The sequence below is a fragment of the Budorcas taxicolor genome, chromosome 4, assembly GCF_023091745.1.
Source record: "Budorcas taxicolor isolate Tak-1 chromosome 4, Takin1.1, whole genome shotgun sequence".
Classification (NCBI taxonomy): domain Eukaryota; kingdom Metazoa; phylum Chordata; class Mammalia; order Artiodactyla; family Bovidae; genus Budorcas; species Budorcas taxicolor.
In genome coordinates, this window is record NC_068913.1 from 61,797,887 (window position 1) to 61,816,688 (window position 18,802).

Below are 18,802 nucleotides of genomic sequence, written 5' to 3' on the forward strand. Positions count from 1 at the left end.
TAATGCTTCCCTGTCCCACTTTATCTCCTTTGCCAGTTTGCAGGGAATGCATAGCAGTTGTCTTTTCCTTCTCTGGTAGAGCCAGCATAGATACTTCAGAATTTGGAGAGGACAGGTGTTTCTCCTGCAACCTTCCAACAACTGTCATTTCCCTTCTGGCAGCAACTCAATTAACGTGCTTAATTTCTGCTTTGAAAAGGACTAAAGTAGGTTGTATGAATCAAATAATGTACCTTACAGACCAAATTGGGGATAGAACGTCTTGCTTTATGCAAAGTTATGCAAAATTAGGGAATCCCTGGCTTAATTGTTGAGAAATAAATCCCGTGGTCTGTAAGCGCACAGGTGACTGTGAGGAGGAGGAAACGTTCTGTCGTTAATTTTGTCGCGCTGTCCAAGAGTCCAGGCAGAATGTCAAAACAAACATCAGCCTCTTCGAGTAGCTTTAAAACGGCCCACCGAAGTTTCCCCTCAAAATCCCAAACCAACTGCCAAAATTGAAAGCTTGTAAAAAAAAATGCCACGCACTCCCGGCCTCCCGGAGGTGGCGCTATGAGGGTGACGGAGTTAATTAGTGCCTGCAAAACGCCGCTTGTGAGCTCATTCGAGAAGTCATGCTCTGCACACATATTATTTATAGCAGAACTGAGGCGTGCATAGTGTTTGACATTTCTCTTTAAGTAGGGGGACTTCAAAAAGTCGTGGGCACCCCCATCCCCCCCAGGCCAAGTGCGGTGGGCAGGCAGCAGGGCGCCGGCTGGCAGCGAACGCGCCAACCACGCGGGTCCCGGCGCAGGTGCCGGGGGCGCCGGCGGCCACTCCGCAGCGTCTGCTCTGTAGGAGAGTTCGCGGCTAATCTCGGGATGCCTTGCAGATGCAAAATGTGTCTCTGGCCAGCAGGAGGAAGGAAGAGGAAGTGAGAGCAGCGGCAGCCGGCGGCGCAGCAGCCGGCCGACCCGGAGTGTAAGTGCGTGTGCTCGGACAAGCGAGAGCGGGCGAGGATGGGCACGGGATAGATAGAGGCAGAGCCACTCACACCGCCGGGGCCCTGAGCTGGGCGACAGACTCTCCGGCTCCCCTTCCACAGTCGCGGGGTCGCCAGAGATCTTATCGCTGGGAACCCTCGCCGCCGCCGTGCTGCGACCCCGGGCAGGTTCGTAAAGTTTCCTGGGCTGGCGTGGCGCCCTGACTCGCTGACCTCAGCGCGGCCCGGGAGGGACCTGGGGCTGGGGTGAGGAGGAGGCGTCTTGCTCCGGGGGACTCTGGGCGCCGCGGAGACTTTTGTTTCCTTTCTGGGGGCGCCGCGTCGCAGGCGGGAGTGGCCCCGGGCTCGGCGGGGTGAAGGCTGCGGGCGCGCCTGGGCACTCCGCAGTTGGGGAAGTCAGGGCAGAGGGGGAGGCGGCAGGAGGAATGGGAGCCGAGCGAGGGGCTCCGAGGAGGGAGCGCAGGGCTCGTGACCGGGGAACCAGCCGAGACGTTTCGGCCAGGGCCGGTTGCAGGGGGTCGACCTGGGGTTGCGGTGCTGGAGCCGGGGGACTGGGGACTCAGGACAGTGGGAGAGGGGAGAGTGGGATTGGGGGCTTGGGCACCACAGAGGGTGCGCGGGAGAAAAGACTGGCAGCGAGGACTCCCGGCTTTTCTCAGGCGCTCGAAGATGGGAGGGAATCCCCCGGCGAGCGCGCTCCTGGCAGGGGGCGGTGATGGGCTAGAGGGTGGAGGGCCTGGAGGGACGCGAAGGGGCGGCAGGGGCAGCTGGGAGCCCCGGACGACTGTTAATAAATACCCGCCTCCCGGGGACACTCAGAAGTCCCGGCTGGGACCCGGAAAGGAGGTGGGGGAAGTCGATGGATGATCCTGGCATCAGAGGAGGGGCGCACCGGGCGCGCCTTCAGGGAAGGGAGGTAGCCGAGCTCTGGCGGCCCTGGAATCCGAATCGGAGCCGGGCGGCTAAGATCGCAAGAGTAGCTTTGAGGAAGAGGAAATACAGAACTCAGCCGGCCGTGGGGTGCGCGCGTGTGTTTGGGGTTGGGAAGTCCGTGTGGTGCCGCGGGCGCGCGCGAGGGCGGCGAGCGTGTGTGTGTGTATGTGTGTGTGTGTGTGTGTGTGTGTGTGTGTGAGAGAGAGAGAGAGAGAGAAACCGAGAGACCCAGAGGGGCTCTGGAGCCGTGGAGTCCACGCCGCCGAGTGACCCTCTGCCGCCTAGGTGCTGTTTGAAATTGACTGGTTCGGACAAGGGTTGTTGACGGTGGGACCTGCGTTGACCTAAAGCCAATCGCTTGGCCCCGGTAGTGACCCGGCTCTGCGGGTCTCTGGACAGCTCCGGAGCCTCACAGGGCATACTCTGTATGCCCAGTGCCCCAAAATTGGGCCTGCTAACATCACTGGCCTTAAATGACGCGAACTTAAATCGTTATATTTAAGATTTCAGAGAATCTGTGATAAGGGTTTCTCCACCCTTGAGACAGAGGCCGCGGTGCACCCCACGGTAAGGCTGCCAGTGACTTGGGGGTGAATTTCCAAGTTGTTCTTTTTTTGGTCTATAAAATAAAAGTAATTAATGACCAGCATTTATATATCAACTCTTTGAGGATAACTTTGGGAACTAGAGGGGCCTAATACCAGTCAGGTTCACTTTCAGATCCAAAAGGTGTCAGTGGCCATTACCATCAGCCTCCTCTGATCATGGGTTTCCGTAGTATCTCACCTCCATTCCTACTGCCCAAGGTTGTTTCAAAGTTTATTGTTCCCCAGTTTGTGAGTTTGAAGGTCAGATCCCTGGCTGTCAAGTGGTGGACTTTTTTTTTTTTTCTTGTAGCTGACCTTCTGCACCTGCTCTTCACTGTGATAGATTTCCTATCTCTTAAGGGCTGTGGTTAAATGTGCATATATATTGCTTTCTTACAATGGCTTATGACTTGGTTTTGTTTGTTTTTAATTAGATGGACTGGATGTCCTCTCAGAAAATCTGAGGGAATGACCTTGAGTGTTCAGACTGTGCAGGAGGGAAGGGAACTGTGAAGAAGCTGGGTAGGTGTCAGGCAGGGGCAGGCTGCGAGGCTGGCCCACACCTGAGATGGTGGAATTTGGGAGCAGACACGTCTACCCCTTCTTCTGTCTCATCTCTCTGCCCTTCTTGACTGCAGCAACTCTGATTGCCTCACATTCTTGTTTTTCCCCAAGTTCTGTCCCCAGGCTCTTTGCACATATTATTCCTTTTTCACAAGGAACTTTTCCCCACATGTCCAGAGGGCTCACTCCAATGCTTCCTTCAGGTCAGTTGTCAGTTTATAGGCAGGCTTCCCTGACTGCCGTAAAATAGCAACCAGCCACTCCCTGGTCCTTTTCAGTCTCTCAGTTTTCCCTCTTAACATTTATTACCCTCTGATATAATATATTCGTTTGTTTGTCTGCTTATTGTCTGTCTTGACCATTAGAATGGAAGTTCCACAAGGGCAGAAGTATTGTCTTATTTACAGGGCCAGAACCTAGACTGATTCCTACCAAGTAGGTGTTCAATAAATACTTGTTGACTAAGATGGGCCTTCATGGGAGAGGCTCACCAGGGAAATATGCCAAGAAAATACTACAGCATTAGGTAGTAGTAAGCCTTTTTTCCTCTGTCATCTCCCCATGCTCAGCTGCACCTCTTGCAGATGCCTTTCTGCCTTGAGTAAACTCCTCCCTGTAGAATTTCAGCCTGAAGAAAGGAACTGAGAAATGATTCCTTGGGAGAGTGAACAACCAGTACAGTTTATTAATAACACATAACCGCTTTAGAGCTGATATCTGTTTCATCACTCTCCTTGGAGAATGTCTTTTTAAAGTGTGTGTTACTTTCGCCAAAGGAAGACTCCCCTGGGAAGAAGGGTATTACTGTGAGTAGAGTGAAGTCAGAGACAGCCACTGTATGCCACTCCACTTCCCCAGCAGATGGGAGTGAAGAAGAGGAGAGGGAATAAAGGATGAAGGAGAGGAAGATAGAATGGAGCTGGGTAGCAGATGCTGGGGAGAAGAGAGATGAGAAAAGCCCAAGAGAAGAAAAGCGAAAGAGAGGAAATGGGACAAGGGGCTTCTACAGTGGTGTTAACAAATCATACATATTTATTAAATTGAGATAAGACAACATTTGAGTGTTTTAAAGTAATAAATAACCCCCCTTTGGGTGTTGGGTGTGAATGGGTGGGGATAAAGGTGGAGGAAGGGAATGCTTTGAAGCCCTTGTGGAGAGGATGTGGCTGGGGTGTGCCAAGGGGCTCCGAACACACACTTTGCTGACATTATCATCTTTCTAAACACTGTAGGTTTATAGGTAATCATTCCTATGGAGGACATATCCTGTCTGGATCTAAGACAATAGGTACCATTAAGGTTTGTAACTGAAGCCTGCAACCACTTTTTAATGCCTGAAACCATTCAGGTGGATCATTTGATTTTTAAGACATCACAAAGCCTCTCTACATCACAAAGCCCAAGTGTTTCCTGCTAATTACTCAACTCCATTTCTGCTTGTTTTCGTTAACTAGTGTTTTTAAAGCTTAGGGTTGCAACAAGGAATGGATCATAACATCAGTTTCTTAGGTCCAGACTAGCAGTTGAAAACATGAAATAGAAGAGAGTACAATGGAAAATGGAGTGTTTTACAAAACAGACACCAAATCTAAACGTCAAATGTATTACTTAATATGAGTTGTGTTGAAAAAAGTCTGTTTTAATAATTTTGGGGGTGCTAGGCATATACATTTTAAACCATTTGCCAAGGATAGTGATGAAAGTGTTTACGAGGTCATACTTTAAGAAACACTTAGCACCCTCCCTCATTACAAAATACTATTAGTTTAATCTCCTGCAAGAGATGCTATTTCCCAGTGTTGAATCAGATGCAATAAAAGCATCAGCCATTGACTCAGCCTTTAAAATACTACTGTTCATAGAACTCGATGGTCTGTTAGGCCCCAAGAATGCCATTTTGACAAAGCTGGAGATCCAAGTGTATCGTTTTCACTTTAGTAATATGGAAGGGCAGTAGATTTTATGTAATAACTTTTAAACTTAGCATAAAATGAGTGAAAATACTCTTTTCTGGCTAAGTTTTAGTTTAGAGCTTATGAGGTCTTTAAGCTTTTGAGGTCTTTGGAACTTGCTCCACTGAACTTTTTCTTTCATATTCTACACCTCACAGTTCTCAAATGCATGATTTTAATTACTTTCAGAGGTTTGCAAAGACAGAAGTAATCTTGTCTGGTGGCTGCCACACTGCTGTGATACACAATTAGATTAAGCTTCTTAGCTGACCAGGGCTTGAAACTGACCAACCAAAAAAAGAAAAAGGCTGAGAACTTCAGTACCATTCAAAACATCAGGATTTTGAAGACCAGTTATCCAGGGAACAGAATGTGGCTCCCATGAAATGTGTGTGGCCTATGAAAGCCTTTGAATATGCCTAGTGCAGCACTTTTACATACAGCAAAGCCAGCCTGAAAGCACAATGTACACACTGGTTGCAGTTTTTGGATCCCTGGATAATTTAGGTTGTCCGACTGTCAACAATTGGAGCTTATGTTTAATAGCCAGAACTGAACACCTCAGATCACTCTTAGGATCCATGATTAATTTAACTTGTGACTTAGCACTATGATTTCTGAAATTTTTTAAGATAAGTGCAGGTCAGTTTGAGCAGAATTTTGTCACCAGCCTAAGGTGGGGTGAACAGCCAAGTATCCGGTAGGAATCTGTGTGGGAGAGGGAATGCTACATCATCAAACAATATTAACCACGGCAACAACCTGGCCTACTACTGAGTAGAGACATTAGTCACATGTATAAATAGAAGGAGACGATGAGTCTCAGTCAGTGCTCTGGGCCCCCACAGACACTGATTTCCAGAATCTGAGCAAGATTATTATTAGAACCTTAATTTTAGGAGTTGAGGCTACAGTTTTGGCTATTTTAGGTCTAACAGTTAATGCAGGGGACATAACTTTCCTCAGTAGAAAACACTGGCAAGCGTACTACTTGTTGGGCTCCCAGACTGCTGTGGGTTGGGTGGGTTATACTTGCTGGATAAGGAGCAGAGGTTGGAGGGCGGCAGGAGTGAGTAAACGGTGACTGAGCATTGCCCCAGTGGCCTTGGAGTCACAGGAGTCATGCAACATCTTCCTCCTTGTGCCGGCAGCTGACACGCTTCCTCCAGGAATGCTGTTTTGGAGATGGTGGGGAGGAACTGGTGCAATGTTCTTATCCATTTTATAGAAGTGGCCTGGAGAAATGAAATGTCACTGTTGTGCTTGGAGAGTAGATCTGAGCAGATATCCGCCTTTCCTGACTTTATGCTGCTGTTTCTTTCACATGCCCCAGGACTCTTATGTTGACTGCTTATTCTTCTTGTTGGTTCTCTTGGACTAGCCTAGTCTGAGGCCAGGACCCCCATGTCAAGCTATGCTGCAGCCCATCCAGATACCCTTCACTCCTATATGCTAGTAGAAATGCCCTGGGTACTGATGGATGTGCCCTCGTTGCCATGGCACCTAGGGATGTGGCTGTCATCACTGAGGCCGTTTTTCAGTGCCTTACTTTGTATATCACATTCCAGAGCTGACCTCTTTAGTCCTGGGAGTCAGTGATCCTTCTCTCAGGGAGAGCATGCCCATCACCTAAGCTCATGATATTGAAGCATATAAGCCAGAATGCAATTCATTAATCAAAGATGAGACTGAGGTTTGCCAAGGAGAATAAACACATATTCTTTAACCAACCGTTTTTTTTCTTTGTGGATGAGTCATGATGAAATCAAAAGTGTGGAACGACTTGATGGTGGTGGTGATGGGGACCAACTTGGAGGAAGGAATACATTTAAAGTATCTTCCAGCTAGTCATACCTTTTTGCTACTTCTCCTGCTCCATATATTAATACCAACCAAGGGAACCAGAGACTGGAGTCTTTAGCCAGGATGGTTTTTCCCTTGGGTGATGCTGAGACTGCAAATTCTCTTTTTCTTCCTGCAGGCTATTGCCAATTCGATGTTGATCTTTTATGTCAGGCAGTCTCAACCTCACACTGTTGACCCTTGAGGCTGGATGATCCTTTGTTGTGTCCTGTGACTCCTAAGATATTTACTAGCTTCTCTGGTCTCTACCACCAGATGCCAGGAGCAGCACACCGGTATGATAACCAAATATGTCTCTAGACATCAGTTGCCAGTACCCTTCCCATAGTAAGAACCACTGTTTGGTTTTCTTGCATGAATTAGTCCAACTCTGGGCTATCCAACAGGCTAGACTTTTGACAGCAGTTATAAGTGCCCCAGTTTTCTATTCACTGGTATTTCCTTTGCCCTAAGGTGGCTTTTTCACATGTGGGTAGTCTCACCCTTTATGTTCATTTATTTCCTCTAGTTCTCGAAGTTTCCTCACTAGCTTCCTCTCCTAAAACTGCAGTTGTTTTCCCAACCCAAATTGCTTTCAAGTCAGTTTCATGTGTGTTTCCTCCTGCCCCCCCCCCCCCCCCCCCCCCCCCCCCCCCCCCCCGTTGAAAAAAACTGTAGCTAGTGATTTTATGTCTCCGTTTCCTCACAAGGTCTTGAATTCTGGCCCATGGTTACGGTGTTAGCTATATCCTCCACATAATGGAATAAAATCAATGAAACAGGAACGTGGTTGCAGAACTCAGCTGGGCTTCTTCATAGGTCTCTGTCGCGAGATTAAAGAACTGTCTGTGTGGGGATGAGTTAAGAGGGTGAAATGCCTCCTCTGCCGGTAAAATACACCTTGGCTAGTTGGGTAGTGATAGATACTAATGGTCCGGTACGGTGCCCAGGACATTGCTTTAAGATGCTGCTAGATGTGGAGTCCTTTTCCACTCTGTCCATTAGATTCCGGTCCTAATCTTGCCACATTTGTTTTCTTATGTAATTATCTGTCAACCTTTTATTTACCTTCACTGTTGTGCTGCTAGAGCAGGGCAGCATCTAGTGGCTTAGGCGATGTAGAGATATTGCCAGCTCATGTACTAGCTGTATCTCCCTGAGGTAGCCGCCTTCTTATAAGTCACAGCCCTATAGCCAACCTCCACCCTTCCTTCCGCCCTTTGTGCCTTTTTTTTTTTTTAGTTTGAGATTGCATTTAGAAAGCCAGTGTTTTGTGCTCTGGGGTTCTGTGGCTGAGCAGTCCTGGATGAGCTATATTTTCCAGGCTGCTACACACAATTACCCTTAATTTCGAAGCGTAATGCATTTCAAAATAATTTCTTTCCCCCCTGTTTTCAGGCTCTTTTATCCAAATGCAGAGCCACAGCTGGCTTTGCCCTTGGCCCCCAGAAGGCATGTGGCTTGGGAGGTGGAGCCAGTGGAGGGACTTTGGTTAGATTGCGTATTTTTGGCTGAGTGAAGAGAGAATTCCAATAACACTCAGTAAGACTAGTTTTGCCTTGACTCTTGCCCACCCTCACCACTGCCCCACCCCATCATTTTCAGAGCATTTTTATAGTGGACCATGTGCCCTCGTTATTCCAACCACACACCATTCTGTAGAAGTGGCCAAGTATTCAGACATTTAGATTCGGGGGATAGGACTGATCCTTCGTACACTAAATAGTAAATGTTTGTTGTGTGTGTATGTATGTGTGTGTATGTTTTTGTCACACACACACACACACACACATATATCCATGTAGCTTTCCTAATATTGACAGATCTTCATGAACAAAGAAACTCTTCTATTACCTGCTAAATCCTGTTTTCTCCAGTGCTTATCATTTTTATTTTTATAGCAAGTCAGTATAAATCACATTAAATCAAAACTTTTATCAAGGAATGTATATGTTTCCATCATCCTTAAACTTACTTTCCTGCCAAGTAGTGACTTCAACTCGTTAGAACTACTTTTTCAATTACTGCCTGTTCTTTGAGGATTTGGAGAAACATTTGCCTGGATTAAGATAAGAGAAGCACAATAAAAGTTTATTTATTTACTGTAGTATATATTTTTAAATGGGCTTCCCTGGTGGCTCAGTGGTAAAGAATCCTCCTGCCAATGGAAGAGATGTGGTTCAATCCCTGGGTGGGGAAGATTCCCTGCAGAAGGAAATGGCTAACTCATTCCAGTATTCTTGCTTGGGAAATCCCATAGACAGAGGAGCCTGGCAGGCTGTTACAATCCATGGGCTTGCAAAAGAGTCATACATGACTTAGTGACTAAAACAACAGTGAGAATGTTTTAAATGTGTGCCTTATACTTAAATATGCATATGAATATTTTTAAGTTGAAATGTGAGTGGGCTTATAGCACGCTTCGTAATACTTCATTCATTCAGTAGCCATTTTGATAGCATTTTATGTCATACAATCAAGACTCTTGCTGGTCCTTATAAGACCCACTTCAGATGAGCAGTTGGGTGAGGGGAGCGTCGTGGAAACAAATTCATTAATAGATAGTCATAATAGAGTGTGACAAATGTATGTTTAGAGTGTGTGTAGATCACAGAGGAAGGAGTTCACAATGAAATGACTTTGAGAATGTTCTGGAAAGCTGAATGTTAAAAAACTGGTTAAGTCTGGGGAATACAGCAATCAGGGTAGTGGGGAGAAAGTTTGAGAGAGGCCTTGTGTCAACTCTTCTGGGAGCTGGGCATTTGGATTGAGTGGAAAGGAATACTAAATGATTTTAGCTAAGAAAAAGACACAATTGGAATTCAATAAGGAACATAAGTCCCAAGGCCACATGGAAGATAGATTAGATGGTACAGCAGGAGGGAAGTGCCAAGGAAAGATGGAAGCTGTAAGCCACTTCCTTCTAGGCCAACCCGAGGAAACACACAGTCTTGGTCAAATGAGTAAATAAAGCTTCCTGTATAAATGCAATTCCATTTTCAAGTCTGAGGAGTGGGCCAGTCCTCTTCCTTTGAAGAGACAACTTTCAGAGGGCCAACCCTTCCCCCTCTCCAGGCTGGATTCAAGCTAGAAGGAAAAAATATTGGCATTGATGAAAATAAAAGATTTGGTGACTGAATGGATTTGGGAAAAAGGGAAGAGTCTTCGAGGTTTAAATCTAAATAAATATGTGTTGGTTGAGGGTTCTTTTCTCAGCCTCAGATTTTATACCTTGGGCATAAGTCCCTACCTCTTAGAGTTGCTGAGGTAACTAAACATAATAATGATTGTAAAGTAAGATACCCCAAAAGTACTGGGTTGGGTTGGATTTGCTATGATTGTTGATGTTACCAGTACTGATGCGGTAGTTTTGATTCAAGTTTTTTATTCAAATGTTTTGCTGAAATCATTTAAGGACATACATTTATTATTTTATATTCTTTAAGTAGCTTTAGGAATTCCTCCTAAAATCTTGACTAGACTGTTAGGTTGATTTACATATCTTTTCTTCAGGAATACAGGAGAAATAGACTGTAGGTTAGGGAAAATTACCATTAATTGTGAATTAAAAGAACTGACATAATGAATAATGTTAGCAACATGGGGCCCTCAAATAAAACCTCTTGTAAATGGGTCTCTATCCCCCATTCATTGACAACTAACCTGGAATTTTACTGTTTTATTATTATTTTACTTTGGGTAGAGAGAATTGAGGTTGCTAATTGGGGGTCTTTCCCTTTCCTTGAATTTAGCCTTCCTGAGGCTGTTTGTTCTTATTTGGTGTGGATGGGAGCCCCGTGAGAAACCCCCAGTTTGTGGAGCAATAGTGGAGAAGTATTTGGCAGGAATTTCATTCAGTTGAACTGGGTTTCATATGATTATGCTGCATGTTAAGGACTTAGCTCAGTGATTCCAATAATGCTTTGTGACTGTCCCTTTCTAAGTCGTTTGGAACTTCTCATGAGTAGGGGATGGTTGAAATGTTCACTGGCAGGTAGGTGAGTGGTAAGAAAGTATTCATTTTTCTTCTTTAATTTGAGCCTATAAATCAGATTAGAAAATATCCTGGATATAAACAATAGGAAAATAAAACTAGAATGTCTACAATCCTGAGTGTACAGCCACAATATAGCTCTGTCATCCCAGTGTGATTAATTGTACCAAGTTTCTCTTTAAAAAGTGCCCCAGATTGGACGGTTCATTATGGCCACCTGAGTAGAAGCCACCTGTTTCCATTTCTACTCATTTTCCCTGGCCATTTCCAGTTTATTTGGATGCCTTTTCTACTTCATGCTCCTTCAGGATGGCAACAACTAGCTGAAAAGCTCACCAGCTCATTAAGCAGTAGCTCGTAGCTGCCACTTGGTACTGGCTTTTATGAAGTGGGTTGGAAAAAAAAACAACCTCAACATAGACACTAAATTGCCATGAAGTATGGGTGTATGAGAGAAATGTGCCAAGTGAAAACTACTTCTCCAAGTCTATGCTTTGAAAAGTATAGTCCCCACACCCCTGTTACTATAGTCATGAGAAGTCTCTTATCTAATCACTATAATCAAATCTTGTCCGGTACCTGACAAATTATACACTGTCTTTAGTGTACAACAAAATCCCCAGTCACTTTCTCTTCTCCCAGGTAGGGTGATAAGTATGGATTTTTCATTGCTGATTGTCAGTTGTGTGGTAAGGCCTCTTTACTGTCTATCAGGATTAGTGTGTAGCTTTCGTGGCTCAGAGGTTAAAGCATCTGCCTGCAGTGCAGGGGACATGGGTTTGATCCCTGGGTCAGGAAGATGCCCTGGAGAAGGAAATGGCAACCCACTCCAGTATTCTTGCCTAGAGAATCTCGTGGATGGAGGAGCCTGGTGGGCTACAGTCCACGGGGTTGCAAAGAGTCAGACACGACTGAGCGACTTCACTAATGTTAAATAAGTGTTAAAGACCCGTTCAAAGATTTATATAGTGAAATATAAATTTACGATAAGTCACTGGAGAGTTACATCCATAGCAAAATATAGATCAGGTTAACAGTGATTCAAACATATTTATTCGCCTTGGACCCATTTTATAGATAATATATGTCAGGGAGACTGGCTGCAGATCAATGCAAGGCCCAGAGAAACAGTATAATAGCAGTTTCAATGCTGAATTTCACTCTTCTTTCAAAATCCAGGATTTTTCTGTAGCACATCAAATACTATAATGCTTTCTTGCTGCCGTGTCTCTGTTGATTTGTCTAATTCATTTTTGCCTCACTTGAACCCATTGCATTGGAATATTATGTCTACTTGGTGAAGGATGGGGAACAATGCTGTGAGAACTTTGCTTCAGGAACATGTGAAAGAGTACAGTCAGGGCCGCAAGCCCCCGTTACCTGAGTCAGGGCCAACTGCTGGCAAGATGGCAGAGAGGAAAGGGCAGTAGTGGTGGATTCATTTATATCCTCGTGAAGCCTCATTCTGCTGTAGTAGAAATTGTGTTGTGATTATTGCCAGCTTATTTAGGGCCATTTGAAATCATTCAGATATGCTGGTAACAATTCCAGCATTTGAAAATGCCTTGAAACAGTCTGAGAATCGGCACCTGGAGCTGAGAATGATAAGACTCATGAATGTGTACAAAAATATAGGAAGTAAGTCATTGTGAAAACCCCGAGGTCTGTTTTTATTTCAGCATATATTTTTTAGACAATGAACAGGCTTTAGGGTAATTTTTTACAGCAAAATCAAAGCAAGACCCAGAGAAATGACGTAATAGCATTTAATGTTGAACTCCACTTTTCTTTCAAATTCTAGGAACTGCATTAGGAAGAGTTGGGTTCATCCTTTTGAAATGGTAAATGCAAAGGAAGGTATCTTGTAACATAGGCAGGGGAAGGGAAACCGCTAGAGGACTTGAGTCTTCCTGGTGCAAGAGAGACCCTGGAACCTTTAACCTTTAGGAGCGAGATCAGAGTATGTTTAAATTCTTGGTGGCTACTGTGGGATCTGCATCAGCTGCCAGTGTTTGCTTTTGAAATACTCTTTAATTCCTTTGTTCATCCACAAATATTTATTGAGCACCAGCTATGTACCATGGGTATGCTAGATTATACATAAACAATGGTGGGTCTGCTTCCTAGGGAAAAAAAAATAGGCCTGTAGCTGATGTCATGGACTTCTTACCCCTCAGTGGAGGAAGTGTACATTAATCAAAGAATCACACAAAAAATGTGACATTCAAACTGTGCCAAGGGCTATGGAGGAAAAGGTCTGATACTAGGAGCGCCTGAAGCAGAGGGATTAATACAGCCAGAGCTGGGAAGGGAAAGAACGGATTTTACTGGGGAAAGAAGATTCCCTGCCTATGGCTAGTGTGTGTGAAGGTCATCTGAAGGGCGGACTTGGGTGTTGAAGGAACTGAAGCTAGAACACAGGGTAGGGAACTCTCCAGGCCTGGATTAGACTGAAAAAGAGGGCTCACTGGGACCAGGGTCTGGGCCTTTCTCAAAAGAGCAATGAGCAATCACGGAAGCGTTTTACCCAAGAGAGTGATGTGATCACATTTATGCTTTGCAAAGATCTTTCTGACTTCAGTGTGTTAACTTTTACATCATTTAAAACTGGTCACAACGTGACCTCACTATTACTACTTTTAGAATCTTCACAATTTCTAAAAGAATCAATTGAGCCACTAGTGTCTCCTTCAGATTTTAAAGAGCAATTTAACTGAGTGATTTAGCATGGATATCTCAACCACTTAAGAAGGATAAAGTCCCTAGTTCTGTGGTTCACAGACTTCAAAATGCCTAAGAATCACCCAGGACCCAGAAACTGCATTTTAACAAGTCCCTCAGGTTGATTCTGATGCAAGTGGCCCTCTCTCCACTTTAAGAAGCCTCATCCTAGAAAGTGCTAAGGAGTGAAAAAAGAATTATAAACCTCAAAGTAAAACATTATCAGGCAGCCAGTCCAGGATAGAACCTCTTTATTGCCTGGATTTTAGCGTGGGCCTGTTCTCCCCATACTGGTGGGATTTTCTTACAGGACACCTGAAATGGATTCTAAATCCTTTGGGTTTCTTCTCATTTATTTCCTAATCCTTTCATATGCAGCTGTTTTCTCAGATCTATGGCTTACTACTTCTGTGTCTCTGATATTTTACTTTTCATTTTGTTGCCATTTAATATGAATCTTCTTGTATGCATGCTAGGTCACTTCAGCTGTGTGGGATTCTTTGTGCCCCTCTGGACCATAGCCCACCAGGCTCCTCTGTCCATGGGATATTCCAGACAAGGATATGGGATTGGTTTGCCCGTGCCCTCCTCCAGAGGATCTTCCCCACCCAGGGATCGAACCTGCTTCTCTTACATCTCCTGCATTGGCAGGCGTGTTCTTTACCACTTGCACCACCTGGGAAGCCGAGAATCTTCTTAGATAAGGCCCAAATGAAGCTATGAGGTGGGGAGGTGGTGGGAAGCCTGCCCCGAGGAGGAGGTGGTGAGAGCCCGTCCATGGGTTTTGCTCAGTTTGCCATCTGCAGCAGGAGACTGGCACATTGTGCAGGGGAGAGACCAGTCAGCCCATAGTTGCCACAAGATGGAATTTTTTCCAGGGATGTAAAGGGCCAGGGATACCAGGAGGAGTCCTTTTGGGGAGGGCATCTCCTTTCGCTCCCCTGTTCTGGTGCCGTCTTAAAATTCTGCTTGGAAACCAATCATGAGGAAGAGAGTGGGCTCACAGCGGTTCCCCAGGGGAGTATAAGGGCCCAGAATTCCTTATCAGGTGAAATCAGGTGGAAATGAATATTAAGGGCAAATTTACAGCAGAAAAGAAGTGACGGAAAAGGCATCAGGTGGCAAGAAGAGAGAGTGAAGTACCCCGAAGCCACATCTCCCTCTGGTCAACACGACCCAGCTCAGTGGTCACCTCCTCTGGGAGCCCGCTGTGATTTCCCGGTATGCCCTCCTGGGATGCACTGTTGCTTCTCTGTGCTGTCTCTTCACACTGCGCTTCCGGTCTTTGTTCCTGGGTCGACTGGAGGTCCAGGGCAGATATTCCCAGTGCTGATCCCGCAGCAGGTGCTCAGTGAGCATTTGCAGGAAGAAGCGCTGTGATGCATGCACATGAGCCCAGCGTCCTTTTGGAAGAGCCTTTTAAAATGGCTTCTTTATCGCTGAGTCAGGGCCCCAGGGACACGTGGTTCGGGAATGCCTGGCATGGAACTCATCGCTCTCAGTTTTGCTGAAGACTGGTCCCGCCTGAGGTCACTGTGATGGAGGCACGGGCCAGACAGATGTCAGATGTGGGAGGCGAGCGGCTGCTGGCTTTGCAGTGCCCTAATCCTGTGGTGGCAGTGGTTACTGCTTTTCTCTCATTCCACTGGATCCAGACATGTGTAATGAATGTTCCAGAGGAGGACACCAACATTGTCAGCGCGTTACTGCCTGCAGAAGTATTTATACTTCGTGTGTCTGCTTGTAATTCTCTCCTGGTCACCAGAAAGCCTATGGGGCGGAGATATCAGGAGAACATAAGTTGGAAGAATGTAGAAAACATTTCTTGGCTTCCACCCTGAAACTTCTACCCGCTCTGTGCCTTCATCCACGGTTCAGCCCGTGTTGAATCTGGACAATCTGTTTCTCTCTTCCTTCCTCCCGGTGCCTGTGGGCGACCAAGCATTCATGACACATGCTGGGGGCTGGGATCCTTACCACATCTGTGGTTACCTACATTTCATTTATTACGTTCTGAGAGTATCATGGCCTTGATAATTTATGTTTCTCAGCTAAAATCGCACATTATTTTTCTAGCAGCTATCAAGGGTTTCAGCTAGCAATTGAAACTTGATAGGTGTCGTGGCTCTTCATTGCTGGAACGATTTATCCTGATGGTCAAGTGCTGAGCTGAGCCCATTTCTTTTAAGCCAGATAGCACACACACACACACAGTAAACCCCAAACTTAAGTGTTCTGAGTTCACTCTGGAGGTGGAGTGAGTTTGGGCCTTTGGAGCCACATTCTCAGACCTTCCCCAGCCCTTTTCAACTTCAGTTAAATAACCAAACAACTCCTTGCTTCCCCGGGGTGGGGATCATGCCAATTGCTCAGTATGTCTATTTGGATTATGAATTCTGGGGCCGAGGAAATAACCAAAACTTGGAGTCGGGGACCTGCTGCAAGATGGATCTGAGCTGAAACTCCACTGATCACCTGAATTCCATAAGCACATTCTCTCACTGGTGGGCCACTGGGGACATTTTGGGTCTCTCGGAATTAGTGTCACTTCAGAGTCAGTGACCAGTAATCCCCCAAAGGTTTGATTATTTCCCTTTCCCCGTTGCACAGTCTCCCTGAAGAGGCTGTCAGTCCCTCTGGGGGAAGGCTAGGAGAAAGATTAACAGTATATGTTTTTAGCAATGTACCAGGGCCCTTCCTCAAGGGGACCCAGCTCATCTTTATTTAAGGGATTTTTGTGTCTACAAACTGGTTCAAGTTGGGGAATTGATGGAAGGGCCGTGACTCTGTTTTTAATGGTTCAGGTTGGACTTGCATTCACTTGACCTAGAGCTTTTCTGCTTCTAGGCTCCAGTAAGGATTTAGTAGGCTGCCTATTTCACCTTTAGAAATATCGTAATTGACTCACCAATACCATGTGCATACTGTCGATTCAATTGTGTCTGACTCTTTGTAACCCTATGGGCTATAGCCCGCCAGGCTCCTCTGTCCATGGCAAGAATACTGGAGTGGGTTGCCATGTCCTCCTCCAGGGAATCTTCCTGACCCAGAGATTAAACCCCACATCTCTTATGTTTCCTGCATTGTAGGTGAATTCTTTATCCATTGAGTCAAACCCCATAGGTCTGTGCAAAGCTGACTATTCTGACTGCTGCTTTGATTCTGCTGTCTATATGGGAATCGCGCAACACTAGAAGGTCCTTAAATAGAGCCCTTGACTGGCTTCAGGCCTGACGCCCTCGCTCTCTTAGACACTTTGCTGAGCTGCCTTGGGGGAGTGACGGAGGCAGGATCGCCACGACTACACAGATGGAGTCTGAAATTACTCATCCCCTACTTGCTGTGGGCAAATTCATTAAGCTCTCATAGCTTCCATATCCTCTTGTATAAATGGAAATGGTGTCCATGTAATGTCATGAGAAAATGAAAGATGTCGCCAAAGAACAGAGTTCCTTGGCTCCAGCCAGCATGCAGTAGATGTGAAAGGATACATACTTTTTGAGCCTCTCTTCAAAAATTGTGTGTGCAAGGCCAATGGTTGGTTAGAAGAGATGGAATTAGGAGTCACAAGATGCACCATTCCTGTATCTTTCCACACCCTTCTGGTTGGCTGACTCTGAAACACGTGCTTGATTTTAACTTTTGTAGGGAGAAAAAGCCATTTCATTAGAATTGGTTATGTCCACAAAAGCATTTCATGAAGTTTGTTCTTTGCATTAAGAATAGTGTTCTTAAGAATGCTCTTTGCATTGAGACTTAAAGTTCATTGTGTTTTCCACAACCAGATTTTGATTCACGGGTCTTCTTTTAGAAGATCCTTTCGAGAAAATAAGGTCTCTAGGACAGGGGACCTTCTCAGTACTTGCCCAATGCTGTGGGGAGTCCTGTTTGTAGACTCCATTTGTAAACTTCATTCACTGACTCATTCTCTTTTAAAAAACATTTATTTTTATTTATCAGTGGCTGCACAGGGTTTTTGTTGCTGCACTTGGGTTTTCTCTAGTTGCAGTGCATGGGCTTCTCATTGTGGTGATTTTTCTTGTGGTGCCAGGCTGTAGGTGTGCGTGTACACTGTCGGTGTATAGTGGTTGTGGCTTGTGGGCTCTAGAGAACAGGCTCAGGAGTTGTGGTGCACTGGCTTAGTTGTCTGTGATACATGTGGGATTTTCTTGGACCGGGGATTGAACCCACATCCCCAGCATTGGCAGGTGGGTTCTTTACCACTGAGCCACCAGGGCAGCCCCACTGAATCCTTCTTTAAACGCTCGATGCCGGGGAAGTGGTGGTGCACAGAATGTGACTTGCCTCCCCCTAGTGGGGGAAGAGGCAGTGATGGACACACGAGTAACTCAGTGTGGCTGGTCCTCTCAGGCAAGCACCAACCACTGTTGCTACTGGTCATTGTCCTGCTTCAAGGAAAATGTTGTGCCTCATGAGGTCTGTGGGCTCTGATGGTCCAGGCATGGAATTCAGGTTCAAGAGGCCAGAGTCTTGGTCCGGAGGTTGTAACTCACTGTTATCTGTGCCCTCCTTGATGGCCCCAGTTTTCTTAGCTCTGTAATATGGAGGAAGGGAGCTGGATGTAACTGATGGATCCCAATCAAAGATCTGTGAATCAGTCAGCTGCTTTACCATCATCTCAGCAGTTACAAAAACTTGGAATCTGGGTCCTCAACACAAGAAATTTGGATTCTAGGTGGGTTCGGAAATCTGTACTTAAACAAAGAGTTCCTGCCCTAGTTAACTGTGATGTGGAGCCCCCTTGGGGAATCCCTGGATGACTTCTGATGCCTCTTCTTTGCTATTGCTCCATTCCTCATCCTTTACAACCTTTGCCCTCTTAAATGTCTCCTTCAGAAAGCCTTCTGACTTCTGACTGATCGGCCCACCATAGAGAATTAATTCATGCCTTGTGCAAAAAAAGAATGATAAAACTTATCAATTTGCACTTATTTACTTTTCTGTCTCCCTACTGGCCTGGAGGCTCCTGAATATAACGAAGGTTCCATATTTATCTTCGCATCCTCTGTGCCCTGCCCATTGCCTGGCAGGTAGAATGTGCCCAAAGGGGCATTTTTCAAGATAGCAAGATAAGAGGGTAGTGAAACTGAAGATTAGCCCTTCTCTCAGCCTGTTAGCACTTCTGGAAAAGATTTAAGAGATGTTTCAAATAAATCACTCCAACATATTTGCCATGGCCCATTGAGCTGATGCCTCCTTTTCA

At 45.7% G+C, this 18,802-nt stretch overlaps 1 protein-coding gene across 1 annotated transcript in view; it reads left to right on the plus strand.

The window, feature by feature from the left end:
• The first annotated feature begins 971 nt into the window (after nt 1-971).
• ELMO1 (engulfment and cell motility 1) overlaps nt 972-18,802 on the plus strand; it is a 573,172-nt gene continuing 555,341 nt past the window's right edge. The window contains exon 1 of the mRNA XM_052638458.1: nt 972-1,153. The gene's annotated coding sequence lies outside the window, so the exon portion shown is untranslated. The remainder of the gene's footprint in view (nt 1,154-18,802) is intronic.